This window comes from Callithrix jacchus, chromosome 6 (assembly GCF_049354715.1).
Source record: "Callithrix jacchus isolate 240 chromosome 6, calJac240_pri, whole genome shotgun sequence".
Classification (NCBI taxonomy): domain Eukaryota; kingdom Metazoa; phylum Chordata; class Mammalia; order Primates; family Cebidae; genus Callithrix; species Callithrix jacchus.
In genome coordinates this window covers 72,456,010-72,463,432 of record NC_133507.1, presented here as the reverse complement: position 1 = coordinate 72,463,432, position 7,423 = coordinate 72,456,010, and positions in this window count along the sequence as shown.

The following is a 7,423-nucleotide window of genomic DNA, read 5'->3' as shown; positions in this document are numbered from 1 at the left end:
TTAAAGTATGGCAAAATATATATCATGCAAATACTTATCAAAACGTAGTCAGTATCTATGTTAATATTAGATAAAGTAGCCTCACATCAAGGAATTATCTGACATAAAATGGGATATTTCATAATAATAAAGGAATTCATGTATCAACAAGGCATAATCTATGTTATGAAACACCTAAAAACAGTTTCAAAATATGAGAAATACTGATAAAGTGCAAGAAGAAATCAACAAATCTATAATTATAGTTGGGGGAATGTCAACACCTTTCTTTCAATAATTGGTAGAATAATTGGAGAGAAATCAGGATAAAATATTTGAACAACACTGTCAACTTTACTTTATATTTACAGAGTACTATACACAGAACTACAAATATACTTTTTGAGCGCTCACAGAACATACACCAACATAAACCATATTCTGGACCATAAAACAACTCAATAAATTGAAAAGGATAGAAACCATTCAGAGTCTGAACAACTCAAGACACAACTATCAGTAATTGAGAGAAGTCGTTTTTGACTCAGAAGATTGATTCTGGTAGCCAGTTCCACTATAACATGCTGTTGGGCAAAGGAAAAACACTGCAAACTTCTGAGAAGGTGTTCTTTTTCACCAGAGATTTATTAGTCAAAATATGTATACAGCAAAATCCATACATGCAGAAATGACTCGTGCCTCTTTGACAAGTAGGAAAAAAAGGGGAATGGAATATTACCTCCACCCATACTCTATTTTTGTCCACCAAAGTTTTCCAGGTAGAATAAATAGCTTCTCTTGTTTTAAAATTCATCTTTGGGCTCGTTGGCAATCTAGAACAAACAGCCAGTTGGGAAATTCAAACCAAAGCATGTCACTTTCCTTCACATCATTCAGATTTCGGCACTTACAACTACCACTATTACCATACATTGCAGGTAATTTAATAACTATACCTCAGTTTCTCTTCTATAAATGAAAGGCCATTGTTGAGTTACTTATTCTATCACTTGTCAAACAAGGCACCTTCAAATTTTTCTCTCTCTTTTGAGATGGTGTCTCACTCTGTTGCCCACTGCAACCTCCCCCTCCTGGGTTCTGCTCACTGCAACCTCCCCCTCCTGGATTCAAGTGATTCTCCTGCCTCAGCCTCCTGAATAGAGTAGCTGGGACTTCAGGTGTGTGCCACCACACCTGGCTAATTTTTGTATTTTTAGTAGAGACTGGGTTTCACCATGTTGGCCAGGCTGGTCTCGAACTCCGAAACTCAAGTGATCCACCTGCCTAGGCCTCCCAAAGTGCTGGGATTATAGGCATGAGCCACACTTCTGGCCACAAGATTTTTAAAGTTTATAAAGACTATATGGCATATCTAGTTTTATGGGAACTAAAACTTTAATGCTTCACTGATTAAACTTAGACTTTGGCTAAAATAATTCTCAAGTACCAGTTCATTACATTCAACATACATTTACCAATTGCTTTGTATGTCTAAGCCACTGTTCTCAGTATTGTGGATAAATGAAAAAATCATTAACGTGAAGTCTAAGCCCCGAGGAAACTGATCTAGTAACATCAATTTTGTTTCCAAACATTACCGCAGTGGAAAAACTGAAAAACGAAAATTTTAAAAACACCTTTAACAATATTATCTGAAAAGCAGGCAATACTCAGGGAGAAATTAAACAAAATAACTGCAATATAAATAGATGGGGAGAAAACCCTCAAAATGTTGCTTAAAGAAATAAGACAAACAAATGGAGAAACACATAATGTTTATGGATTAGAAGACTAGAAGTCTCAATATTTTTTAAGAAAATCATTCTCTCCAAATTGATCTATGAGATCAATGCAATCTCAATAAAAATACCTTGGGGTTTTTTTTTTTGTAGAAAATGACAATCTGGTTCTAAAATTTATATGGAAACTAATGAACTTAGGATAGCAAAAAACAATTTCAAACTAGAACAACAAATTTGGAGGGCTTATACTATATCATTTCAAGATTTACTATAAAGTGAGAATAACCCACTATGCAACTGACACAGCAAAGACACAGATAAAGAAACAGGAAATATAGAAACAGACCCACAAATATATGACAAATCAAACTTTAACAAAAGTGCCAATATATTTAAATGAGAATTTTTTTTTTTAACAGAAGATACTGGAGCAGTGAGACATCCATATGGATGTGACCTCTACCTCACACCATATATAAAACTTAAAATGTATCAGGGATAAAAACTTAAAGTTAAACTGTAAAACTTCTAGGAAAAAACATGGGCTAGGATTCTTCATATTTTTGAAACAGACAAAGATTTTTAGCTAGAATACACAAAACCACAAAGAAAAAAATTAGTAAATTGATCTTCATCAAATTTTAAAATTTCTGCTGGGGGTGAGGGATATAAGATTACAAATTGGGTACAATGTATACTGCTTTGGTGATGGATGCACCAAAATCTTACAAATCACCACTAAGGAACTTACTCATGTAACCAAATACCACCTGTTCCACAAAAACCTGTGGGAATAAAAAAAATAATAAAATTTCTGCCCGTTGAAAACCACCATTGATTAAAAGGCAAATTACCAAGTGCAAGAAAATATTTTCAATGTATACACTTAACAGGAATACATATTGTATAATTCCATTCACATTAAATTGATTTTTTCACATCAATCTTATGTTTTGTGACCTCACTAAATTAAAATATTAATTCTAGTACCTTTTTATTAGCTTCATTAGGATTTTTTAATATACACAATCATGTCATCTGACCCCATTTACTACTTATGTTTCAATCTCTATTTCTTTTTTAGAAACAGGATCTCACTCTGTTGCCTAGCCTAGAGTGCAGTGAAGTGATCATAGCTCACTGTAGCCTTGAACTCGTGGGCTCAAGTGATCCTCCCAGCTCAGCCTCCTCAGTAGCTGGGACTACAGGTGCATGCCACCATGCCTGGCTATTTTGTAAAAATTTTTTGTAGAGACCGGTCTCACTGTGGTGCCCAGGCTGGTCTCTAACTCCTGACCTCAAGTGACCCTCCTGCCTTGGCCTCCCGAAGTTCTGGGATTACAGGCATGAGCCACCACACCCAGCCCAAATCTGTATTTCTTTTTTTCTTTCTTTTATGTTATTTCACAAACTGGATCTCCAATACAATGTTATATAGAAGTTGTGAGAATGAATATTAATTTTTTCTGGGCATAGAGAAAGTACAGTCTTTAACCATTAAATATAACTGTAGGTTTTTCATAGATTTGCTGTGATTTACAGAAAGCAATGTAAGATTCAATTATATACATGCTTATTTATTTATCCCAATTATTCATCTGAGTTTAAGGGAAATAATCAAAGTGAAGGTCCTCATTTTGGCTGCACTAGCTTTGCATCTTCCAAGTAAACCATCTGCCCCCTGGCCCCTTCCACAGAGGCTCCTTCTAGAAAACTCGGACCAAGACAGATACCTACATCAAGAATACATGAGTGAGATAATATTCAAAAGAAGATGATATTTAAACTGAGCCTGATCAGAAATAAAAGTGAATCATGTGAGTTAGAGACCAGGAAATTCCAGAAAGATGGAAAAATAATTGCATGAAATCCTGGAATCATAGATACACATGCAGTGTTTGTACCATTTCCAGCAGTTCTAGTTAACATGTATATTAGAGAAAAAGGTGAGAGATTAGCCAAGGGAGGAGAAAAGGAAGGGAATTGAGTTGCTGTGAAATTCTGCGTCCAGAAATAAACAGTTTCAAATTAATATTTTAAAGAAGAAAATAAGGTTATCATACTTATAGTTTACAACAATCACTAATAGTTATCTGAAAGAGAGTAAATTGATAGGAGTGGAAATGGAGACACAATATGAGAAAAGACCATGAAAGACACCAAGGTAACAAGTGGTAGGGGCCCGAAGTGCGACAGTGGCATGGTGGCATACACAGCAGTGACATAAAGATGAAGAGGAAGGATAGATATATTAAGGAAGAAGGGACAATTGGACTGGGTTGTCAGGTTGAACAAGAAGGATCACAGGCAGGGAAACAGGTTTGTTATGAAAAAGAGTTCATATTTGTCAAATATTTGTATACAGAATCCATAATGTATACTTACAACTCAATAATAAGGAAACAACCAGTAAAAAGTGGGCAAAATATTTTGATATACTCCAAATATACAAAGTCAGTATCTATAGGAAAAGAAGCTAAATATAATCAGTGATCACCAAACTGCAATTTAAAATAACAACGAGAGGCTGGGCGCAGTGGTTCATGCCTGTAATCCCAGCACTTTGGGAGGCTGAGATAGGAGAACACCTGGGGTCAGGAGTTCGAGACCAGCCTGGCCAACATGGTGAAACCCCGTCTCTACAAAAAATTCAAAATTAGTCAACAAGGTGGCATGTGCCTGTAATCCCAGGTACTTGGAAGGCTGAGGCATGAGAATCAATTGAAGCCAGGAGGCAGAGGTTGCAGTGAGCCAAGATCGTGCCACTGCACTCCAGCCTGGGTAACAGAGGGAAACTCTGTCTCAAAATAAATAAATAAATAAATAACAATAAGATACTACTACACTTCACCAGAAAAGCTACAATGAAAAACTCTGGAGCAACTATTATTCTCATACACTGACAGTGTAAACTGGTACAAACACTTTACACCCCTAAGAAGTATTTACCTAATTATACTTGTAAGTATTTACACTCTAGCAATTATAGTGTTAGGTATTTACTCAGGAGACATGAAAGCGCATATCCACAAAAAGACTTAAACATCAATGTTCACAGCAGATTTATTCATGATAGCCCCAAACCAGAAACAATCCAAATGTTCAACAAGTGAATGCATAAACAAATTGTGGTATGTTAATAGAATAGAACTGTACCCAGCAATATAAAAGAACAAGCTGCTGATACATCTAACAACATGACTGAATGTCAAAAACAGTATGCTAAGCAAAAGAAATCGGACACAAAAAACTACATTTTGACATTGGAATCAGAAGTGACTATGTTAAGTGGATACATAAAGAAGAGGCTGGACGTTAGGACCCGGATCTTGGAAGGGAAGTCTGGGACGAGTATGCAGGTTTGAACATCACTAGCCTTATTAAAGGCAAAAGAGTAGATGAGATTACCAAGGAGGGGTGTTTAGGATAGCCAAAGCTAGAGTGGCTAAATATGAACATTTTAGGGACCACAGAAAAAAGAAAATATGGTCCAGGTGTGGTGGCTTATACAAAAATTAGCTAGGTGTACTGGCGCATGCCTCGTCCAGCTACTGGTAGGCTAAAGTGGGAAGATCACTTGAGCCTGAAAAGGTCGATGCTGCAATGAGCTGTGATCATGCCACTGCATGCCAGTTTAGGTGACAGAGTGAGACCCTGTCTCAAAAAAAAAATTGAAGAATGCAGAGGAAAACAAGAGGTAGGGGAGGACAATCAAGCAAAGGAAAATAATTATGGGAGAGGACATTCTGTTGCAAAGGCCAGAGAAAGACAAAGGAAGAAAAGGGTAAATATTCTTGTACCAGACTACCACAAATACTTAGCACAGAGAAGGCCATTTTACAGGACGAGTCAAAAGTACTATTGTAGTGGGTCGAGGAGTGAATGGGCAGAGAGAAGATGGAGACAGAAAATGTACACCCACAAAAGTTTGCTTTGGGGGAAAAAAAAAGAACTACAAAGTCTATGTGTTTCCAAATGTCATATTTCTACCCTATTGTAAATTTTTGGTTATTTCACAAATACCTCACAGTGACTACATCTGCAGTAAAATGTTTATGTTATCGCCCATATATTTCTGATAAAGGAAAAGCTGACATAGAGAAAAGTGCATTTTATGAACTAGTTCATGTATTATATAAAAGTAAAGATCCAGATTGCAGTATAGAATTGAAATGCATCTTGCAAATTCTTGCTTTTGCTCTATACAGAAATCCTAGGATGTATTTCCCCTGTTCCGCTTCACTTACATGATTGTCACCTTGTATTTCTCCATTTAAAAATAAAAGGCAAACTCAGCAGTTCCTTTTTCTTAAACTGCTTCAGTAACCAGCAGTTGCTACATTAAAAGCTTTAGCTGCACGACTGTAAAAATAGTCTAATGCTCCCTAGCAAGTAGCTACATTTGAGCTGGTTCTCTTTTCAGGGATGTAACAAGGTCAAATCTAATGGCCAGGGAAGGGCAGGCTATGAGAGAGAAGGGAACGCCAGTTGACATTCACAGGGCAAAAGTGCATTGTGCTTGGAATTTTTTGTGAGAATTTTAAACAGTGCTCACATTTAACCACCTGCTTGTTGTTTAGAAGGGTTCAGATGAACAATTTCAAGCACAATTGAGTAACACTCAAAAGAAAATCAAGTGTAATTTCCTAAGTTGCTGAAGCAAAGATTCTTCTATGAAGCAACGTTAGTATTTCTAAACCTGATTTGATTATATTTGAAGTTTAATGCATACAGTTCAGTGGCCCCTAGAAATTTCTTTGTGCAAAGATAGAATTACAAGGTAGACCTTTATAAATGATTGCTTCTGCATATTTTTAAAAATTATTTGTGTCATAATTGTAATAAAACTAAATTATTAAAGATTAAATGTCATTTCTTATGACTATTTTGCTTTGCATTTAAGACATATTAAAAAGTAGGAAAAATATACCATATAAAAACACTCACATTATACCAATTGTATAGTTTCTCTTGAAATTTTTCACCTGTGTACTGCCTCTAAATATTTTTCAGAGAAGAAAGGGTATGTTGGAATCTTCAGGTTATTTTGATAAATCTCTTAAGAGGGTAATTCTTTTACTGCCTTTATTAAATACCAACATCACATGATCACTGCTGCTTTAACACCTTCAGAGTCTCTCTTAATGAAAGGATCAACTTTGAAGGCTGTAAGCTAATCCTTACAGAATCCCTCAATCCCAGCTCGGTAGCTTACTCACTGCCATGAGCATCAGCCTTTGCTCCAGACATGTTTTCAACCAGGGACAACCTCTTCCTTGTATTCTACTTATACCAATCTTTCCCATCCCACAGGACTCAACACATCAATTTTCTTGACTCTTCCAACATAGTCAATACCTGATTTCTATGTCTTCATTCACATTTAATATTTGTACCCATGCCAGGCCTTAATAATTTCCTTTCATACAACATCTCTTGTATCACTATCTTCTAACATTAGATAGCTTTCCATGTTTATATCTCATCTTCCCAAATTGATTTTTTTCTTGAGTGTGGGAATTTATTGCTTTCTTAACACTTGAGTGACTGTTAAGATACTATGCACTTAGTAGCAATGTTTGATAAAGATTTGTTTACTAATATTTGAAGGAAAAAGAATATTAACTTCTTTTAAACATAAAAGTAGTTGTAATTACAATTTTGTTACATACAGCATTAAAAGACACAAACAAAAACAAAGC